Source organism: Polyodon spathula, chromosome 26 (genome assembly GCF_017654505.1).
Source record: "Polyodon spathula isolate WHYD16114869_AA chromosome 26, ASM1765450v1, whole genome shotgun sequence".
NCBI classification, from domain to species: Eukaryota; Metazoa; Chordata; class Actinopteri; order Acipenseriformes; family Polyodontidae; genus Polyodon; species Polyodon spathula.
Window position 1 is genome coordinate 2,818,511 of NC_054559.1, and position 23,834 is coordinate 2,842,344.

The 23,834-nt window shown below is 40.2% G+C and overlaps 1 protein-coding gene across 22 annotated transcripts in view; it reads left to right on the plus strand.

Annotated features, from left to right (window-relative positions):
* mapk8ip3 (mitogen-activated protein kinase 8 interacting protein 3) overlaps positions 1-23,834 on the plus strand; it is a 210,818-nt gene that overhangs the window by 27,968 nt on the left and 159,016 nt on the right. The window lies entirely within an intron of this gene.

Here is a 23,834-nt window from a genome sequence, read left to right on the forward strand (position 1 = left end):
CTGGTATAGTAAGCAAACTTGTTAAATTTGCAGACGACACAAAAGTAGGAGGAGTGGCAAACACTGTTGCAGCAGCAAAGGTCATTCAAAATGATCTAGACAAGATTCAGAACTGGGCAGACACATGGCAAATTACATTTAATAGAGAAAAGTGTAAGGTACTGCACGCAGGAAATAAAAATGTACATTATAAATATCATATGGGAGATATTGAAATTGGAGAAGGAATCTATGAAAAAGACCTAGGAGTTTTTGTTGACTCAGAAATGTCTTCATCTAGACAATGTGGGGAAGCTATAAAAAAGGCTAACAAGATGCTCGGATACATTGTGAAAAGTGTTGAATTTAAATCAAGGGAAGTAATGTTAAAACTGTACAATGCACTTGTAAGACCTCATCTTGAATATTGTGTGCAGTTCTGGTCACCTCGCTATAAAAAAGATATTGCTGCTCTAGAAAGAGTGCAAAGAAGAGCGACCAGAATTATTCCGGGCTTAAAAGGCATGTCATATGCAGACAGGCTAAAAGAATTGAATCTGTTCAGTCTTGAACAAAGAAGACTACGTGGCGACCTAATTCAAGCATTCAAAATTCTAAAAGGTATTGACAGTGTCGACCCAAGGGACTTTTTCAGCCTGAAAAAAGAAACAAGGACCAGGGGTCACAAATGGAGTTTAGAAAAAGGGGCATTCAGAACAGAAAATAGGAGACACTTTTTTACACAGAGAATTGTGAGGGTCTGGAATCAACTCCCCAGTAATGTTGTTGAAGCTGACACCCTGGGATCCTTCAAGAAGCTGCTTGATGAGATTCTGGGATCAATAAGCTACTAACAACCAAACTAGCAAGATGGGCCGAATGGCCTCCTCTCATTTGTAAACTTTCTTATGTTCTTATGTTCTTATTTTGCTCACCGTCTGAGTCTGGCGTTCTATAGCATGGTCCTATTATTAAGCCCTTTGAATTTTTGTCCGTTATTCTGACCCATATTGATTCGGCTTTGTTTTCTTTGTCCAGGTTTAACACCTGGGCTTCAAGACTGTTTCTTATGTATAGCGCTACCCCTCCTCCTCTTCTGTCCTGCCTGTCTTTCCTATACAGTGTATACCCACAAATATTATATTCGTCTCCATCACTCTCAGACAACCAAGTTTCTGTAACACCTATCACATCATAGTTACTTGTTAGTGCAGTAGCTTCAAGTTCTAAAATTTTGTTTCTGATACTTCTAGCATTTAGATAAATACATTTAATGGTTGTCTTACCTGAGTTGTCCTTGTTTTGATGCGGTCTCCCTTCAGTTTTTTTGTTGATTTCTCCCCCCTTCCTTTCTAGTTGAAATGCTTCTGAACCTGCTCGAGGATCTTTTCTCCAAGTAGACTGGTTCCCTTTTTATTTAAGTGCAGTCCGTCCTGTCTATACAGATAGTCCTTGTTGTAGAATGTGGTCCAATGATCAAGATAGGTGAAGCCTTCCCGTGTGCACCACGTCTTCAGCCATGCGTTTTGATTAATTATTTCCAGCTGTCCATATGGTCCTTTGCAAGGTGCCGGTAGTATACCAGAAAATACTCTTGTCTTTTAATTTCCTTCCTAGCTCTCTGAATTTGTTTTGCAGGGATTTTGGTCTGTCTCTTCCAATGTTGTTTGTACCGATGTGGACGACTACTACCGGGTCGTCTCCTGTTCGTTCTAGGAGCCTGTCCACGTTCTCAGTGATGTGCTTGACCGAGGCTCCCGGAAGGCAGCACACTGTTGTAGTAAGGGGGTCCAAACTGCGAATTGAACTTGCTGTGTTTCTCAATATGGAGTCCCCAACAATCATGACCTCCCTTCTTTTTGCTTTCTGGTCACCACTGTTAATAGGGTTCTGGGTGTTGTTCCTTTTGTTGTCTTGATGTTGGTTTTGCTCATTTAAATTTTGAAGTGGCTCAAATTTGTTTGATGTTTTGATTTCTGGTGGTTGTGTTTGACGAAGTTTCTTTTTTTTCCCTGCTTCTGCCTACCTGAACCCAGCTGTTCTGACCTTCTATCTCCCTGGTGGCTTTCAGTCTGTTAGGGGTGATGCAGACTTCCATGAATTGTGGGTGTGCCAGCTCCTCAAGATCCTGTTGCTGTCTCATTTCTTCCAGCTCCATTTCTAGCATACTTACTAGTTTATGCAAGTCTTGGATCGTGCGGCACTTTACACACACTTGGTTTAGCTGTGCTGGGTTTTCTCAGATTTCCCACATCATGCAGGTGTCACAGATTACTGGCTTGAAGACCATGTTGAGGGTTTTTTTTTTTTTTGAAGTTTAGTTTCTTCTGCAGCTGTCAACCTGCTTTCAAACTGCTTCTAAACTGCTCTGTACTTTTCCACGCCTGTACTTCTCCCACTCGCTGTCGCTTCCACTCGCTGTCGCTGGGAAGACTGCCTTGTTTAACTGCGTTGTTCTGCTGTGCTGTTAGCTCCTCCCCTCCCCCCGTGTCTCAGAACGGCGCTGAATTTGAATCATCTGCTCCGATTTTCAGCTTGTTTGTTATCAGAGAAACACATGCAGCTGTTTGACTTTGAGTTGCAGTGTTTTCCAAATGTCATGTGTTTTCTGATTAAAGCAATTAAAGATGTACTTTCTCCTTCGCTGCTTCTAAATTGCTCTGCACTTTTCCACTTTGCCTGTACTTTTCCCATGCTGTCGCTTCCACTTCTGGTCGCTCTTCTTTGCACTCTTGTTCTAGAGCAGCAATATCCTTTTTGTAATCCCTACTGCGTTCAGTTTGAGAATTAATCTTTGAGAATTAATCATTTATGCGAGACTTTGTCAAAGGCTTTCTGGAAATCTAAATAAACCATGTCATATACTTTTCAATTATCCATTGTCGATGTTGCATCCTCAAAAAAATCAAGCAGGTTAGTTAGGCACGATCTCCCATTCCTAAAATCATGCTGAATGTCTCTCAGGATACTGTTACCATATAGGTAATTTTCCATTTTGGATCTTATAATAGTTTCCGTAAGTTTAGTAGAACACCGGCTCCTAGTCCTACGTACAACTCTATAGTAATTATCGACTTACTGTTAATAATGCGACGTTGCATTCTCCAGTTTGTCGATAACAAAAATGATACTAAGGAACAGGAACACAATATTCTAGATGAGGTCTTACTAATTTTGATTTCTCCTGTCTAGATCTTTTGAATGACCTTTGCTGCTGCAACAACTTCTTTCATTTCTTTGAGTTCATTGGGAGGATCTCACCGGCCCAGGAGATTTGTTATTTTTGTGTCAGGTTGACTGCAAATTTAACATCCTTTGCAATTACTATACCAGAATCTAAGCTTGATGTTAATGTAGATTAGGAATAGCAGATGACCTAATACTGATCCCTGTGGTACCCACTTGGCATTACCTATCTCCATGTTACTTCAGGGCCCAGTCAGGGCCCCCAGAAAACTTGAGTATCTTCTGTTTTTTTTATTTACAGAGCCTTAGATTGCATATGTATCCTACTAATTTAATAACACTTGACACCCCCCTCAAAATGGCTGTGTTTTTGATACGTTTGCCTGTTTTTAGTGGAGCTGTGTAAATTAATGTGCTAGCACTGTGTGCTTGCGTATTTTAAGTGCCACTGATATATTAATTAGTAAATCATGGATTTGGCTACCAACCCTTGCTACTTAAGTGAGGGCGATAAACAGAAACAAAAAAAAAGAAAAAGGTTTAAAAGCAGCAGCTTTAGTACAACAAAATCCAAAGTTTAGCTTGTTTTTACAAAAAAAAAAAAAAAGACAAGCTTTACAAGACAGCTGTGAAGTGGCTGAAAAAATGACGACAAGCAAGACGGCCCATGGAGCTGGTAATGTTGAGAAACTGCAGGCAAAAGAAAATGCAATCGCCTTAACTACATTTGAAGCTGCTCAACAAAAGGTACATTTATCTAGTCTGTGCCCAGGGCCCCATAAGTTCTTAGTCAAGCCCTGTATTACTTAAATTTACTTGCAAATGTGTTCCAAACTGCACCGAAAGAAACATTTCCTTAAAGTATGTTACAGGGACGAGATGGTATAAAATTTGTACAGTATCTTAACCGTAAAAAAAATATTGTGGTAACCTTAATATCACAGTTACAGTACATCATGCACATTATAAAAAAAGCTTAAATGAAGAAAGACTAATGTAAATCAATTAAATTACTGTAATTCACAAAAATAAAACTAACAGATCACACTTCCATTCATGGAATGATTTAATGATTTGGTATTTAGTATTTTACTATGCCAAATACCTTGGTACGTTTCTTTTTTATAAAGATACCGCGGTAAATCGAAAAAACAATATAGTGACCAATCCGTAGTATGTATACATTTGTTGAGGTGAGGTAGGGTCACAGAGAACCTTTGGTGTATGTTGGAATTTAGTAGTGATGCACCAAATCCAGGATTCGGTTTCGGATTTGGCCCGAATACCTACTTTTAGAGCAGGATTCGGATTCGGACGAATACTTAGGATTCGGTGAACCCATATCCGCCCAGACGCACATCCATTTTAATACATCCCTCCAATGTGTGTGGTTATTCTTCAAATAAGACACAAATCCAGTAGTGAATGTAACTTTTGTATTTATTAACAAGAACACATTTGATTAACTCTGTCACGGCTGTCAACTCCCAATTACTGGTGGCACATGCACTAAACACGTCACGCAGCTACTGAATGCAAACATACCTCCATATGCAACAGCACAGTCACATCACACTTTTCATGGAGTGAACTTATGCAGTAAACCTGTACGATACAGTAACGGCAAACTGTTGTAGACACTTGTACTTTGTTGCTTTGTCTGACACTTGCTTTGTGTTCTAGAGATCATACTGAGAGAAAAAGAAAAAAAAATGGTGAACAGAAATATGTATTTTTTTGTAACTTTACAACTGTCAGATGTGCAAGACATTGTTGAACAGTATGCTTTAGTAAATAAACTTTTACGTTACTGTCATGTGCCAATACAAGTTTAGCCATTTGGGAACTGCTGTGTTTTATTAAAATAATTTTAAATTAACTGTTTTGTAGCCTATTTGATGTGTGTTACACACACAGTGCATTTAAATCAACGTGGGCTTTATTTCACAGGGAGATTCAGGTCACTCATCACGGTAATTTTTTTCCTCATAGTTCTCAGATATGGTTGTCAACAGGCTCCAGAATCTCGGGACACTAAGGCAGGTCAGGTTTTTTTTAACTCACCTCTCTAAGCTGCAGTGTATTTAAGGAAGGTCAGGTTTTTTTTTTAAATCACCTCTCTAAACTGCAATGTATTCGACATGTAAAGAGTCTGAATTGCTTCAGCAGTTTAGTAAATGTATTTCATTGTTTAATTATGGTGGCGATTCTATCCAGAGAGCCTCTTAACAACGATTAATCGTATTGTTTGATTTTTTTTATACAGTAAACAATATCTATCAGAGTAGTGCAACACCATTATTATAGATAACTTTGCACTTACCTGCACTCTTTCATTTAACATTGGTTTAAAATTTCTTGCTTCACACAGTCCCTCCCAGTCAGAGACTCAGAAAGCCAATCAGATGCTGTATGGGTCTGATTGATGGAAACGATCCTCGCAGGCATGTGTGTGCTTTTGGTAACAACAAAGTAAAACAATTAAATTAATTTAGCGACAGTTCGCACAATTCACACTCACTTTACTGAATACATTGCAGTTTAGAGAGGTGAGTTACAAAACCTGACTTTCCTTAAAGTATCCCAAGATTCTGGAGCATGTTGGCAACCCTACTCTCAGATCAGGTGACACAGGTTGAAACGTCATTAAAGAAAATGGTGGGTTATGGCAAAGATGCAGCTCTCCTTTCTTGTAAAGGTAAAGTAAACAGTTCTGTATTTTGACGTTTCTATTGTGTGTGTGTGGGGGGGGGGGTAGCAGTAAATTGTGTAAGTTTCAAACTGAAATCTTATTCAGGCATATATTTCCATTCGGTAATAAAAATATTAACTAAAAGGCTCAAATTGTAGATTGTGTGCGTCCCTTGTTAGTAACTGCCAGTCTGTTTTTCATTCAACAGTTTCCTTCAGTTTTTCCTGACAGTTTTTGTAGATTCGGTATTCGGTTCGGTATTCGCCCCTGTTAATTACTAATTGATTGACTGTGTTCACTGTTAAATAATTTTAAAATTCTACAAGTTATATTCTGCTTTTTTGTGTGTGTTTTGTGCAACAGGGAGGGGGCCAGTAGATTTTTAAGAAGGACAAGTAGATTTTTTGTATCATTTTGGCCCGTTGACAGCAAGTTTTTTTCCAAAATTGCACACCCCTGATAAAGTGTGAATAGAAATATCGAAAATTTGAAATCAGGAGCATGTAAAAAAAATACTAATTTTCTGCAAATCAACAAAGGTAATGGGTTTCTTGTATATACTGCAAGGGGGTTCTGGAGACAACATAGATTTGCAGAGCTGAGCTGTATTCTATGATTCTTGCTGCCAAACAATAAACAAGACACGTTTTTTCGCCGTCATATTTATAAACAATGATAATACAAAAGAAAACAAACACTTTACAGCAGTGCTTAGCCCTGCCCCTTTTATAGTGTGCAGGGTTCTCTCTCCTGCTGCCTCCCACTAAAGTTCTCCTGATCATGTTTAATATTGCTAAACATTAACTCTCTGCCATTACTCAGCAATAGATAATGCATTTACAGCATACTGTATTTCTCCCACTATACAACCATTTTCCATCTGTCTTGGTTATAAAATATCCCCTGTTAAGTGCAGAACAAAAGGACTTTGCTATCCTGATACATTAACAATTGTTGTGATGAGGACACAGTGCAACCTGATCGATAGATATCTCATTACAAAGTGCTGTTCTTTAACTGGAAACTCTCAAACAAAAACACCACTGACACTGAAGGAACAGAACAGTGTCTCTCTGATTCCCATTCTAGCTCTCCTTCTGACCTTGACCCAGCTAACAGATTTAGTCACAAGGCACGGGGCTGTCTGTTTTTGTTTGCTAGTAATACATTTTTAATGAAGGCTTCTGAGCAGTGCATCAGGGAATTGATTGGAGAGACGTGAGCTGTTTAGCTTCCACTCCCCCTATCATGGACTGGCTTGATTCTGGATTTTTTTTATTATAACAATAAGTGCTCTGCATCCAGAGTACTTTATGCTTGTTCTCTGTAGGCTTGTTAAACATGGCCAAGCAATCTAGATTCAACATTAATTCTACAAGAGAAACTGCTTAACTGTGATTTGAAGATGCCTCCATGGATGACATGCTGAAATCATACATGTTATCAAGTCAAGTTTTAAGAACAGTAGATCCTGTGAGCTATGATCCCCTCTGTTAACTGATACAGAACCTGTCATATCCGATCCTGTGAGATACGATCCCCTCTATTAACTGATACAGAACCTGTCATTCCGATCCTGTGAGATACGATCCTCTCTATTAACTGATACAGAACCTGTCATATACGATCCCGTGAGATACGATCCCCTCTATTAACTGATACAGAACCTGTCATATCCGATCCTGTGAGATACGATCCTCTCTATTAACTGATACAGAACCTGTCATATACGATCCCCTCTTTACTGATGGACCTTTGGCGCATGTAATTTACACAGGATGCTCCCAACTAAACGGTATGGATGGGAACTGATCAATGCAGATTTTATTATGGGTCTAAAATAGTGAAATCAGTTCTAGCAGGACATAATGGATTCAGTTGCAGATATGACAGGTTCTACTGTACTTTTTTAGCAGGACAGAATGGATTCAGTTGCAGATATGACCGGTTCTGCTGAATTTTTTTCTATGAAGACCATATTGCCAAAAAGGACCTTTTTATGCTCTTTGGTTAACCCTTAGTGGTCCATTTATTCAGCGCCTGTCAGGCGCATCAGGTCCAGTTTATTTTCACACGGGCTGTTTATTTTACACATGCTGTTTAAAAGTTTGTGTGTTGTATGTACTCTATTGCTGGTAGTGTCACGTGAGCTGTTCAGTGTGTTGATATGTAAACAAATCCTATTCACCTGCAGAACCTGTCATGTCTGATCCTGTGAGATACAATCCCCTGCAGGGATTGTATATTCACCTGCAGGGCATATCAACTTCAACCTCCATCTTGATCTCCTGTCTGTCACTCAGCAGTGAATGCACACAGGCTGACAGGACTGATCTTTCTTACAGTGACATTCAGCATCAATTACCAGACTGATCTTTCTTACAGTGACATTCAGCATCAATTACCAGACTGATCTTTCTTACAGTGACATTCATCATCAATTACAGGACTGATCTTTCTTACAGTGACATTCAGCATCAATTACAGGACTGAGGTTTCTTACAGTGACATTCAGCATCAATTACCAGACTGATCTTTCTTACAATGACATTCAGCATCAATTACAGGACTGATCTTTCTTACTGTGACATTCGGCATCAATTACAGGACTGATCTTTCTTACAGTGACATTCAGCATCAACTACAGGACTGATCTTTCTTACAGTGACATTCAGCATCAGTTACAGGACTGAGGTTTCTTACAGTGACATGCAGCATCAATTACAGGGCTGATCTTTCTTACAGTGACATTCAGCATCATTACAGGACTGATCTTTCTTACAGTGACATTCAGCATCAGTTACAGGACAGGACTGATGTTTCTACAATAGACAGTTCTGGAGAAGTGCTATGCTGTGCAGTCTTGTGGGGTGGGTTGCAGTCTACAGGGTGATTCATAATCATGCAACATTGTTGTTTTGCATTGTTTTCCATGCTATTGTACTTAAAGGCTGACATTGAATTTAAATCAAGGGAAGTAATGTTAAAACTGTACAATGCATTAATAAGACCTCATTTAGAATACTGTGTTTATTTCAGGTCACCTCGTACAAAATAATGATATTGCTGCTCTAGAAAGAGTGCAAAGAAGAGCGACCAGAATTATTCTGGGTTTAAAAGGCATGTCATATGCAGACATATTTAGACATATTTATTTATTTATTTATTTATTTATTCAGTCTTGAACAAAGAAGACTACACAGAGATCTGATTCAAAATTCTGAAAGGTATTGACAATGTCGACCCAAGGGACATTTTCGGCCTGAAAAAAGAAACAAGAACCAGAACAAATGCAGATTAGATAAAGGGGCATTCAGAACAGAAAATAGGAGGCACTTTTATACACAAAGAACTGTGTGAGTCTGGAACCAACTCCCCAGTAATGTTGTTGAAGCTGACACCCTGGGATCTTTCAAGAAGGTGCTTGATGAGATTCTGGGATCAATAAGCTACTAATGACCAAACAAGCAAGATGGGCCGAATGGTCTCCTCTCGTTTGTAAACTTTCTTATGTTCTTATTGAACAACCCTTGGGTGACATTACAGTGTCTTTGTTCTACAGATTTGCCATTGAATATCCTCCTCCATGCCTGCTCCGTTTCACGCTGCTCTGACAATGTTGTGCGAGTTAGGAATCTCTTGTAGAAGTGTAGGTTTGCTGCAGAGTATCCAAAATCTTCAGGGCACAGACTACAAACCTTTACTAATTTAGGGAAAAGTGAATTTTAGTAGTGTAATTTACTAAAAAAAAATGATGTGTAGACTACACACACAGTAAGTAAATAGACATCAATTTTATATGTTTGAAATGGAGGGGAGAAGAAATGGAATGAGAATTGTACATTATAAATGCTGTATTTATAATTGTGAAGTTTTGATGGAACGAATACTGTATATAGAAATGTATAGCGCATTTAACCAAATACCCACCATTTCGTCTCATTTGTTATTACAGTAATCGCATTTCACCCACTGATGACTTGAAAGTGGCATTTTAATAATAACAAATTGAAATTTTGCCAAAATATATAATAGCAAAAAGCTTGTATTTCCACAGATGCACTGTCTTACTGTATTACAGCATCACATGGTGTTTGCTAGTACACGTCATGCTTTCATGCTTTATGTTTTCTTGTTTATGTAAATATACCCCAAACAGAGCAGAGCATGATAATTGAAGTGAAGTGTGTGCATTTGTTTTGAAGGGGGATAATCCTTGGCTCCCGACTAAATCCTCCGGCGGGGGGGCATGTGGGCGTGAACGTTGTGCAGCCCTGCTGCAGAGATCCTCCTCTGCAGTGGCACTTTAGCAGAGCATTGAGCTGACACAGCTCGCAACAGGGCTACAATTTCACAGCAGTGCAACTATAATATTTACATTTCAGTGCAATGTCAAAGCAAGTTCAACACTACCTGAAAACAGAATAGCAGATAGCATGCTATTTAAGTAAAAATCTGTGTTTGTTATGACCTATCCTATAAATGAATGAACTTGCACATTACTATTTATGGAATTATTTTGTTAGCTACACTCACTGCCTTGATTCTTTGGACCCAATAATATTGAATATACTATGTGTCTCATTACCTACTGGATGTATGCCAGTCCAAAAAATCCTTCGCTTCCTCTAGTCAACTTTCTATATCCAATCTCCCATTTGTTTCCAAAGTTATCAAAAGGATAACTGCTGGCCAACTTTGTCGTCATCTTTATAACAATAAGTCTTTCAATCTGGTTTCAGAAAGGGTCACAGCACAGAAACTGCTCTTCTGAGAGTCACACATGATCTCAGAATGAGGACTGATTGAGGTGCCTTGTCCATACTCATTCTGTTAGATCTGTCAGCAGCCTTTGATATCATCGATCATGGAATACTGCTGGAAAGCCTTGAAAAGCAACTTGGACTTTCTGGTATGGCATTGACCTGGTTTAAGTCCCACTTCACTCAGCGTTTGTCACTCTGGGTGACTTCTAGAACACAAGAACATAAGAAAGTTTACAAACGAGAGGAGGCCATTCGGCCCATCTCGCTCATTTGGTTGTTAGTAGCTTATTGATCCAGAATCACATCAAGCAGCTTCTTGAAGGATCCCAGGGTGTCAGCTTCAACAACATTACTGGGGAGTTGATTCCAGACCCTCACGATTCTCTGTGTAAAAAAGTGCCTCCTATTTTCTATTGTGAATGCCCCTTTGTCTAATCTCCATTTGTGACCCCTGGTCCTTGATTCTTTTTTCAGGTTGAAAAAGTCCCTTGGGTCGACATTGTCAATACCTTTTAGAATTTTGAATGCTTGAATTAGGTCGCCGCGTAGTCTTTGTTCAATTCACAGGTTCAATTCTTTTAGCTTGTCTGCATAGGACATGCCTTCTAAACCCAGAATAATTCTGGTTGCTCTTCTTTGCACTCTTTCTAGAGCAGCAATATCTTTTTTATAGTGAGGTGACCAGAACTGAACACAATATTCATGATGAGGTCTTACTAATGCATTGTACAGTTTTAACATTACTTCCCTTGATTTAAATTCAACACTTTTCACAATATATTGAGCATCTTGTTGTCCATTTTTATAGCTTCCCCACATTGTCTAGATGAAGACATTTCTGAGTCAACAAAAACTCCTAGGTCTTTTTCATAGATTCCTTCTCCAATTTCAGTATCTCCCATATGATATTTATAATGCACATTTTTATTTCCTGTGTGCAGTACCTTACACTTTTCTCTATTAAATGTCATTTGCCATGTGTCTGCCCAGTTCTGAATCTTGTCTAGATCATTTTGAATGACCTTTGCTGCTGCAACAGTGTTTGCCACTCCTCCTATTGGGGGAGAATTGTCTTGCCTCCGAACATACCAGTGGTTAAGCACTTTAAATATCTTGGTGTAGAGATTTACCCATCCTTACATTCCATCACATTGAATAACTTTAACAAAATCTTTAATTGGGTGGAGGCAGACTTAACCAGATGGATGCACCTCCCTATCTCATTGCAAGCTTGTACTGTATCTCTATAATAAAAATGAACATACTTCCTCGCATTAATTTTGTCAGCTCTGTGCTTCCAGTCTCTCCCCCAACAAGTTACTGGGATAAACTGCACAATATGATCTCCAAATTTCTGTGGAAAGGTAAGCATCCACTTATTAAGTTCTCTAGTCTGCAAGGTGAGAAATCCGTAGGAGGTTTAGCATTACCAAATTTCAAATTTTATTTTTGGGCATTTGTAACGTGGCCGCTAACAGTATGGTTTGTTCCTAATGCCCCTGTTTCATGGAAAATCTGGTATTTTCAAATAGGCTTCAATATCTGATATACACAGGCATCCCTCTCAGGCAGTGCAGGTTACGTTTTGGCCTGATATTTACACATTTAATTACTGTTTGGCGCTTTGTGGAAAAACATGCAAAACTCCAAATTAAATGGCATCCTCACAGACCTGTCTTTCTTAAGTATTCGCTTCTTTCAGGTGTCCGTCCCTTCTCATTCCCTCAATGGAGAGATAGGGGTATACATATTCTTTCCGATATCTTTAATGATGGCTATATCCACACATTCCAGGATTTGCAATCACAGTTTGATCTGCCAGGTTCATTTTTTTATATCTGAGACTTCGCTCAGCAATGTGTGCCTATGGGGTGCCCTAGGGGACAGAGCTGCCTACACATATACTGCATAACATGTTGGACACAAGGGCTAGGACTAGCGGAGTGGTTTCTACCATTTATGTATACCTCTTAAAGGCTTTGAATAAATCTCTTGCGGCTATATGCACTTGGAGTAGGGATTTAACTTTAAATCAAGATCAGGATTTGTTTGGAACAATATAAGCATTGCTTCCAGGAACCCTAATCATCAGATTATCCATTTAAATTTTTCTCATAGAATATATTTAACTCCAAATGAAAATTATTCCTACTCTTCTGTGCACACTCTGTTCTCAGGGTGCCATGAGCAATTTTCTACATATGGTTTGGGAGAGTCTGCGTGTGGCTTCATTCTGGGCTCGGGTTTCTTTTACCTTGTCCACTATTTTGGAAAAGAATATTCCTTCTTGTTCTTTGTTACTTTTACGAAGTGATGATTCATCCCTTGACCTTTCACTGCAGCAGAAACGTATCTGGTTGGCTGGCCTCACAGCAGCTAAGAAGATGATAGCTCTGCTGGCACCCCCTCACTCCCTTCCCTGGCAGCACTCAGTAGACAGTATATATTTAGAACTTTCTACAGCTGACATATATATGAGAACCTCTCCTGACAGCTCCGGACCTCTATCTTTTTTTTTTTTCTTGACAGGGGAACCACAAGGGAGTTCGGCGTTCGTATTGTGGTTGTCCCTGGTGTCTCCACGGACAAAATAGACAAGTTATAACACCTTAAACGACACAGACTTTGTTTGCCTTTTTATCTGGGCAATAGCAAAACTGGAATGTGCGTAGGTTGTAATGAAATCAAAACCAAAAAAAACCGTTACCAAAGAAGAGATGTCAGTGCTTTACCTGCACCCAACAGCTTTTAGAGTTAAATGCAGTTTATTTTTGGCAGATGTTTCTTCTCTACGGTCCGTCTCTTCTTAAAGTGATTGTAGTAATCAAAATAATTTAAATAAATCTAATAGTTGTGTGTTTCCATTCATTAAAACACTGCGTCAAAACTACGCACTAAATTTCAATGTGAATTTTTTTTTTTTTTAAATATACATGGCAATTTTGCTGCACAAGCTGTTACACTCCCCTAAAACTTCCACTAACAACTACATCTCCCAGAATACAATGTCTTCAGTTACTAGGAAACTGTACACAAGAAAAAAAAATCAACCCAACATTGCAGCCAATCACAGTAAAAATAAGAACAATTCAAAGCTACACAGTTTGAAGAATAAACACCCCAGTCCAGCTATAAATCCAACTGGAACCATCGTCACAGGCAACAGCTCAATAAAGGTGCTTATTAATGCATTTATTAATTAATTTATTTTTATATCTTTATGTTCACTGAGTTTAAGATATGAATGTTAAAATATAAGTAGTGTAATTTAATTTGCAGAGTCAGTGAGAAAGACTGTAGAACACATTTCAGTGAGAAAGAACCTTGTGGAACACATGCGTGGTTGTGCAGGAGTTCAAAGTAAGACTGCTCTTTTTTTAATGCCTACCTGTCACAAAGACGATTTAATGATTATTATTCTTATTCTTATTCTTATTATTACCTCCTTCTCCAATCCCGTTCTCCACTCACCGAACACAACCCAGAGTATGTGAAAACATGCTGCTTTTATGCAGCTGTACCGAGACTCGACTGCTAATCAATCATTCAATTGGAGTCGCGATACAACTGCACGTGAATTAATAAAGTGCAATTCCCCATGTTCACATATTATTACTTTTTACTTGCATGTGAAGTGGTGTGCAATCCTCCTGCCTAAGTCCAAATATACATTTTAAACACTCATGTTACACAGATCCGTTTATATCCCATGTACCGATGACTATACACCAACATTGAAACACAACATATAACACAAAGTATACATAGGGGCGGGCACTTTGCCACACTACCCCATTACCATTAAAAATGGTACAGTATTTATCAAGATTACTCATGACTTCAAATACATTCTCAGAGTTAAAATTAGAGGGTGATTTACTCCTAGACCCAAAACCTTATCTAGAGCGCTGACAACATGTGCTTCTTTCAAAACTGCTCATTCGAGACCTCTGCAATTAATGGATGGGGAAAACTTGAATGTATTTTGTTAGCTACAATCACTTTAAGTATTGTGCATTCAGTGAAAATCACAGCACCCCCTGTGGCCTAACAAAAACCCTGCAGAACCATCTGGTTGTAAAAATCATCAAGTACAAGGAAATTAAAAAAGTGACAGATGGATACAAGCAACTGATTTATGGGCACAGCTGTGCTACAGATTAGCAGCACTATATACTGTTGTTGAAGCTGACACCCTGGGATCCTTCAGAAGCTACTTGATGAGATTCTGGGATCAGTAAGCTACTAGCAACCAAACAATCAAGATGGGACGAATGGCCTCCTCTCATTTGTAGACTTTCTTATGTTCTTGTGTTTGTATATTGAAGACTGTTAAATGGTTTCATAGAAGAATAAGCTGTGTTAATGTTATTGCACTGACAAGTTGAAGTTGAACACATATAATAGGTCACTTCAGTACAGTAGGTGAAAGTTTTAGTAGGAAAGTTGGCTTTTTTTTTAACTTGTGTGGCTAACATTACGATTATTTTTAGATGCTTTCATTAAAAAGAAAGTTTTAAATTAGCAACACATCATCCGATTCCTAGCAGCTGAGCTCAAAACTTTGGGTCTTAAAGAATAAGTAGTGGGGTCCTGAAAAATATAGGGTTACATGTCCCCACATGTTGCTACAACTGTTTAAATAACGTACCTGTAATTTTTGTTTTCATTGTTTACATCTGACAACTTTTTACACTTTTAACTTTAAAGTCGGTTCAAAGCAGTTTCAAAATGTCTGCTCTAGTGCACTGATAGTGTCAGGACTATTGCCCACATTCATAGGGTTTCCATGCAAGTTTTTTTTTTAACTCAAGACATTTACACAAGAAAAATGTCTCATGTAAAATGCTTTTTTGGGTTTCCATTCGCTCAGTTTATTTTACTCGAGTAAACCGGGCTTTTCACCTGACATCATGCAAATGAATGGGAAAGGTGGGGGTTGATATGTACATTAGCTATGCGTAAAGAACTCATGCTGTTTTTGAAGATTGCTGGTGACTTTTTGTGAAAAAGTGGTTTCCATGCACAGAGAACTGGTACACAAGTGAATCTAAGCTGCTGTAATAAAGCAAAATATCTTGTGCCTGGCTGGTTAATAATGTGTTTTACTGCTCTTGCCCAGATTGGTTTTTCTTAGCAGTGTATACTGTTTCAACTAATGTATGTTACGACTCATTAATTAAAAATAAACTCGGAGGTATAAAATGACAATACAGCATATAGGGGATCAGATGATGCTACGTATACGACCCTGGCTAGTAGCCCTACCTGTCCAGACGGCTAACAACTGCTGAGGAAGGGAGGTGGCAGATACTGATGAAACTGACTGAAGTGCATTAATTCGTTCCCAAAATTACAACTGCCTGCTGTATCCTGCACAAACTATTTTAAGTTGTGTTGGATTTACTGTTGTGTTACATGTTAATGGTACAAACAAATAAAACACAGTCAATATGTTCATTTGCAGTTTTATATGGTCAGTTCTGAGAGGGCATCAACAACTTGTTGGATGTTTGTTGCGCTGTTTTGGGTGATAGAGCTGGCTGATGACATCCAGTTCACCAACACGCGTTGTCTTTGTACAAAGCTGGGAAACTGAGCAGAAAAGCCTGAGCACTTTTTTTTTTGCTTTTCCTGCAGTGCTCTAGAGTGGCCATTGTCAAAAGAGCTTTGAAACAGATTTTAAAGTTGTAAGTGTAAAAAGTTGTCAGGATGTTAACAATGAAAAGAAAAATTACAGGTGTGTTAAGTAAAGACTTGTAGCAGCACGTGGGGACATGTAGTGTTACGTACCATAACCCTGGTTCCCTGAAAGAGGAGACGACCACCACTACATTAGGTATGGGATATTCCAGCCCTTCGGGTAGGTATTGCTGATCTCTCTATACCAGAGCTGCCAAAAGACCCCTTCCTAGGATGACGCACTTGGTCCTGCTCACCGAGGGAATAAAACCATCACTCACAAGAAGATCCTCGTCTTTTTCCATTGAACCCTTGAGGGCGACCGAAGCGACCTCGCGGGTGGTGGTGGTCTTCTCTTTCAGGGAACCCTTTCATTTTGAAGATGACCACCGCTACATTAGGTATGGGATAATGTATACCAAAGCCGTAGCAAGGGAGAAGGAATGGCAGCATATGAGGGATGCACAACACTGTCTAGTCCAGAGGTTAGCGGGGTGAACTTACACCCTCATGGACCCTTGTGCCTACAGAAGGCAAGGCAGGGTTTACCATATTAAGGTGGTAGAACCTGGAGAAAGTATGCGGCATAGCCCAGCTAGCCTCAGTACAAATATTGGACATCGAGGCATCTGTGAAAAAACAGTAAGCTACAATAGCTCATTAAGTCAAAACTCTGCAAGTGCAGTATTGAATGGGAATGAATTGCTGCATTTGTTTCTGATAATGCTGCAAATTTGAATAAATGTTATTAAAGGCATGGCTCTGAACTCTATATGAACAAATAAACTGAACGACCTTGTAAACAATATGTTGAACATTGTTCTTTTCTTTTTTAACAATCAAGTTTTCAACAGCGCATTAGAACAATCAGTTAGGTGAGTACTACACTTATTGATTTAAATATGAATACACTAGTTATCTTTGTATTCTTTCATATTTTCATATGCATTTATATCTGTGCTGCTTTGATGGTATCAGTGTGAAATTAACATTTTGTGCTGCCTTATTTTTTTCCTCTATCCTGCTCTTATACGTTCTGTACACTATACACTTTGCATTTATTTATACAGTTTTCAAAACTAAAATTTGAGTTTAGTAGTAAAAAAAGTACAAAGAGTAGAAAGAAAAGATGCGAAAAATGTGCTTTTCCTGAAACAAAATTGCTTTAAGGGAAACGCGATAAAATCAGGTCCCTGGTGATAGCTGTGGGGAGCTGGCTTCATAGACAAGTCCTTCAGCTCTTTGGAGTGTATAGGCTCAAACAGGGCCGCCTTGAGACCCACCAGTATAATATTAAGGCTCCATTCGGGGAGAAGAGTCCTCCTAGGAGGGCGTAATCACCAAGCGCCTTTAAGAAAATGAGTAGCCAAAAAATGAGCACCCAGAGACAATTAATCTACAGGGGGCATGGCAAGCAGAGATAACCGCTAAATACACCTTCAAGGTTCAAGGTGACCATCCAGCATCAAGTAGTTCTTGCAGAAACTGCAAGATGACTGACATAGGGCAAGATATGGAGTCATGGCTTCTAGCCAGACACCATGCCTGAAAATACTTCCACTTACAAGTATACAAACACCTAGTGGAGTCTGCCCTAGTGCTCTGCAGAGTACCCACAGCCACATCCGATAGCCCTAGGACTAGCCAGCGGTCCCTTTCAGGGGCCAGACCCATAGTTAGAACCTGCCCGGTTCTGAGTGGCAAAAAGAGCCGGTTCTGAGTGGCAAAAAGAGCCTTTTGTCTGACTGAGAAGATCCAAGTGATGTGGAATCTCCCAGGGCTGGCCATACAACAGATGGCACAGGGTCAAAAACCATACTCTCCTGGGCCACTAGGAGAACTGATGCTTCCTCTAACCAGACTTTTTCGAGAAAAGCCGGGAGCAGCGGTATAGATGGGAAGTGTTTTTTGCGTACAAAAATGCTTTGAGCCACTCCTGGTCTGCTCTCAGCTCCCAACGGATTTATGTGCAGGGATGTCCAGCGATCCGACCAGGGTCCGTGATCTCCTGTACCTGCCCAGATCGCCCCCCAACCAGAGTTGGGTGCGTCTGTCATCACCAGTTGACGGTTGTGTATCACTCCTATCACTCCTAAGCCACTCCTAGGCTTGCCTCCACCAGAGTAGAGCTTCCCAGCATAGGCGAGACACGGTCAGCCGACGGTGCCTGTCGCACTTTGGGTGCAGCCGAAGGCGCTGAGCCACACTTGGATCGGGCTATTGTGGAGTAACCCTAGTTTGGTGGGTTATGAAGCCGCGGCTATCAGACCCAATAGTTTTTAACACAACACCAATTGTACTGTGAACCCTTGTTGAACAGGGCCAGACAGTTGCGAATGGCAGCTACTCTGTTGTCCGACAGGTAGGCTTGCATCATAAGTGATTCCAGCCGGAGACTCAAGTAGACCGTACCTTACACCGGTATTAATTGGCTTTGGCATCGTTGAGAATGAGACCCAGCCTCAAGCAGATGCTTCATCACAAATCACTGTGTGGGCCACTGCTCCTTCCTGCGACTGGGCAGATCAACCAGTTGTCCAGGTGATTCATCACCCTGATCCGCAAGGGAGCGAGGATAGCATCCATGCAATGTGAAAACTGTGGGGGGCTAAGGAGAGGCCGAATCACAGGACAGAAAACTCAGGATGCTCCCCTGTAAGGTGAAGCAGAGATACCTCCTGTGCGCTGGACGAATAGGAATGTGGAATGTGCATTCTTTTGGTCCAGTGTGATAAACCATTCGCCCGGGCAGCCTGGCGAGTACGGTGGACGCCAGCATCTCTTTCTCTACCTGCCGAGACACCTTGCATTCTCGGTGGGAGCACTGCAGCAATTCCTCAACCGCTGGTCCAAAATAATGGTCAGGGGAGGTAGGCTGCCCATGAGGCTGCGACATAATCGCATCACGGTACTCCTCAGCAAAGCTGAAATCCGGTTCTGTAACATCTGGGGCAACCACCGGTACAGGTGGGGTCAGCTCCAGGGCCGGCATTATCGGCTGAGCTGAGGCCACAGCAAGGACTTGAGCCTGCTGCCTGGCCAAGGGCTCACAAGACTTCATACGGCTCAGCCGTGCATTGAAGCACTCAGGCACCAAGGGTGCAGATGCACCGAGGACACTGAGTGAGGTAGAAAACACTCCTGATGCACCAAAGGGACACCGAGTGCAGGTGTGTTACAGAGACGGCCGGAGTGGGTGATGTCAGACCAGAAACAGGAAATAAACAACGAGAGGTGTTGTTTGGTGGAGCTGAGCGAATGGTCTCGCTCAGCATTTAACGAATGAACAGACAACAGAAAATAAACGGTTGCAACAAACAAAAACAGGACACGACACATTCGCCAAAATAAACAGACAAACAAAACGGACTAAATAAAACACGGTGAGCAGATATTTTACTACTACGACTACTACGAACAGCTGGGTTCAGGTAGGCAGAAGCAGGGAAAAAAAGAAACTTCGTCAAACACAACCACCAGAAATCAAAACAACCAACAGATTTGAGTCACTTCAGAATTTTGATGAGCAGAACCAACAACAAGAGAATGAAAGGAACAACATCCAGGACCCTATTGACATTGGTGACAAGACAGCAAAAAGAAGGGAGGTCATGATTGTTGGGGACTCCATATTGAGAAACACAGCAAGTTCAATTCGCAGTTTGGACCCCCTTACTACAACAGTGTGCTGCCTTCCGGGAGCCTCGGTCAAGCACATCACTGAGAACGTGGACAGGCTCCTAGAACGAACAGGAGACGACCCGGTAGTAGTCGTCCACATCGGTACAAACAACATTGGAAGAGACAGACCAAAATCCCTGCAAAATAAATTCAGAGAGCTAGGAAGGAAATTAAAAGAGAAAACCAAAACTGTGGTATTTTCTGGTATACTACCCGCACCTTGCAAAGGACCATATGGACAGCTGGAAATAATTAATCAAAACACATGGCTGAAGACGTGGTGCACACGGGAAGGCTTCACCTATCTTGATCATTGGACCACATTCTACAACAAGGACTATCTGTATAGACGGGATGGACTGCATTTAAATAACAAGGGAACTAGTCTACTCGGAGAAAAGATCCTCGAGCAGGTTCGGAAGCATTTAAACTAGAAAGGAAGGGGGGAGAAATCAACAAAAAAACAGAAGGGAGACCGCATCAAAACAAGAACAACAACTCAGGTAAGACAACCATTAAATGTATTTATCTAAATGCTAGAAGTATCAGAAACAAAATTCTAGAACTTGAAGCTACTGCACTAACAGGTAACTATGATGTGATAGGTGTTACAGAAACGTGGTTATCTGAGAGTGATGGGGACGAATATAATATTTGTGGGTATACACTGTATAGGAAAGACAGGCAGGACAGAAGAGGAGGAGGGGTAGCGCTATACATAAGAAACAGTCTTGAAGCCCAGGTGTTAAACCTGGACAAAGAAAATAAAACCGAATCAATATGGGTCAGAATAACAGACAAAAATTCAAAAGGCATAATAATAGGAGCATGCTATAGACCGCCAGATTCAGACGGTGAGCACAATAATCTGTTATACAATGACATTAGAAATGTGTGTAGCAAAGGAGAAGCCATACTAATGGGGGATTTCAACTTCCCCCAAATAAAATGGGAAAACCCGGTGGGTAGCGCGAAGGATGAAATAGAAATGGTGGAAATGACAAATGACTGCTTCCTAACACAATTTGTGAAGGCACCCACTAGAGGGGAGGCATGCCTTGATTTAGTCTTTTCAAATAACGAAGATAGAATAACTAAAACAGAGGTCAGAGAACCACTGGCAAACTCAGACCACAACATGGTCTCATTTGAAGTGTTTTTTAAATCCCCAAAAGTAAAGACTAAAGCTAAGGTTTACAATTTTAGAAAAGCAAACTATGAAGGCATGAAACAGAGACTAACAGAAGTAGATTGGAGTAAAATAGAGAAAACACCCACAGAAGAAGGATGGTTGTTCTTCAAAAATGTAGTACTAGAGGTGCAAAACAATTACATCCCTAAAGTAGACAAATCTAAATGTAAAACTAAATTGCCAAAATGGTTTAATAGATCAATTAAAAAAAAATATTCAGCGAAAAAAGGCACTTTACAGAGCATTAAAAAAGGACCAAAAAGAAAGTACGCAGAAAGAGTACACGGAACTGCAAACGCAAGTCAAAAAGGAAGTTAGAAAGGCCAAGAGAGAAATAGAAATGAACATTGCTAAGGGAGCTAAAACCAATTCCAAAATGTTTTTCCAATATTACAACAGCAAGAGAACATTCAAAGAGGAGATTAAATGTTTAAGAGATACAAATGGCAAAATCGTAGAGGAAGAAAAAAAAATAGCAAATATGTTAAATGATTACTTTTCACAAGTTTTTACAAAGGAAGATACTGACAACATGCCCCACATGTCATCCAGTTCCTATCCAGTTTTAAATAACTTTAGCATAACTGAGGCAGAAGTGTTAAAGGGACTAGGAGCTCTTAAAATAAACAAATCCCCTGGGCCGGATGAGATCCTCCCAGTAGTACTCAAAGAAATGAAAGAAGTAATTTACAAACCGCTAACCAAGATCATGCAGCAGTCTCTTGACACAGGGGTGGTACCGACAGACTGGAAAATTGCAAACGTAATACCGATCCACAAAAAGGGAAACAAAACTGAACCAGGTAACTACAGACCAGTAAGCCTGACTTCTATTATATGCAAACTTATGGAAACTATAATAAGATCCAAAATGGAAAATTACCTATATGGTAACAGGGTACTGGGAGACAGTCAACATGGTTTTAGGAAAGGGAGATCGTGCCTAACTAACTTGCTTGATTTTTTTGAGGATGCAACATCGATAATGGATAATTGCAAAGCATATGACATGGTTTATTTAGATTTCCAGAAAGCTTTTGACAAAGTCCCGCACAAAAGATTAATTCTCAAACTGAACGCAGTAGGGATTCAAGGAAACACATGTACATGGATTAGGGAGTGGTTAACATGTAGAAAACAGAAAGTACTGATTAGAGGAAAAACCTCAGAATGGAGTGTGGTAACCAGCGGTGTACCACAGGGATCAGTATTAGGTCCTCTGCTATTCCTAATCTACATTAATGATTTAGATTCTGGTATAGTAAGCAAACTTGTTAAATTTGCAGACGACACAAAAGTAGGAGGAGTGGCAAACACTGTTGCAGCAGCAAAGGTCATTCAAAATGATCTAGACAAGATTCAGAACTGGGCAGACACATGGCAAATGACATTTAATAGAGAAAAGTGTAAGGTACTGCACGCAGGAAATAAAAATGTACATTATAAATATCATATGGGAGATATTGAAATTGGAGAAGGAATCTATGAAAAAGACCTAGGAGTTTTTGTTGACTCAGAAATGTCTTCATCTAGGCAATGTGGGGAAGCTATAAAAAAGGCTAACAAGATGCTCGGATACATTGTGAAAAGTGTTGAATTTAAATCAAGGGAAGTAATGTTAAAACTGTACAATGCACTTGTAAGACCTCATCTTGAATATTGTGTGCAGTTCTGGTCACCTCGCTATAAAAAAGATATTGCTGCTCTAGAAAGAGTGCAAAGAAGAGCGACCAGAATTATTCCGGGCTTAAAAGGCATGTCATATGCAGACAGGCTAAAAGAATTGAATCTGTTCAGTCTTGAACAAAGAAGACTACGTGGCGACCTAATTCAAGCATTCAAAATTCTAAAAGGTATTGATAGTGTCGACCCAAGGGACTTTTTCAGCCTGAAAAAAGAAACAAGGACCAGGGGTCACAAATGGAGTTTAGACAAAGGGGCATTCAGAACAGAAAATAGGAGACACTTTTTTACACAGAGAATTGTGAGGGTCTGGAATCAACTCCCCAGTAATGTTGTTGAAGCTGACACCCTGGGATCCTTCAAGAAGCTGCTTGATGAGATTTTGGGATCAATAAGCTACTAACAACCAAACGAGCAAGATGGGCCGAATGGCCTCCTCTCGTTTGTAAACTTTCTTATGTTCTTATGGTCTTACTATTATTATTATTTGTATTACCTCCGTCTCCAATCCCGTTCTCCACTCACCGAACACACAACCCAGAGCTGTAATGTGCAACGCAAACCGTGGAGCACCATGCGTATCGCATTAGCGTAGCAGCAGTGGTATCAAGCATCGTGCGCACCAAGCACACAGAGTACCGAGAGCAATACAGCTGTGGTGGGTGAGTTTAAGCAGACAGTAAAACACGGTAGAAAAATAGTAAAGGGAGAGAGAGTACACCGTTTGTTGACTTTCAGCACGAATGCAAGGGAAATACAACCGACTCGAGAAGCCCTTTTCTATCAACACACTCAGCTCAACACAGGTTTTACCTTACCGTCTTGAGAGGGAAAAAGAGGAGACGGTTTTATTCCCTCGGGGGGCAGGACAGAGTGCATCATTTTAGGAAGGGGCCTGTTGGCAACTCTGGTACAGAGAGCTCAGCAATAGCTACCTGAAGGGCAGGAATATCCCATACCTAATGTAGTAGTG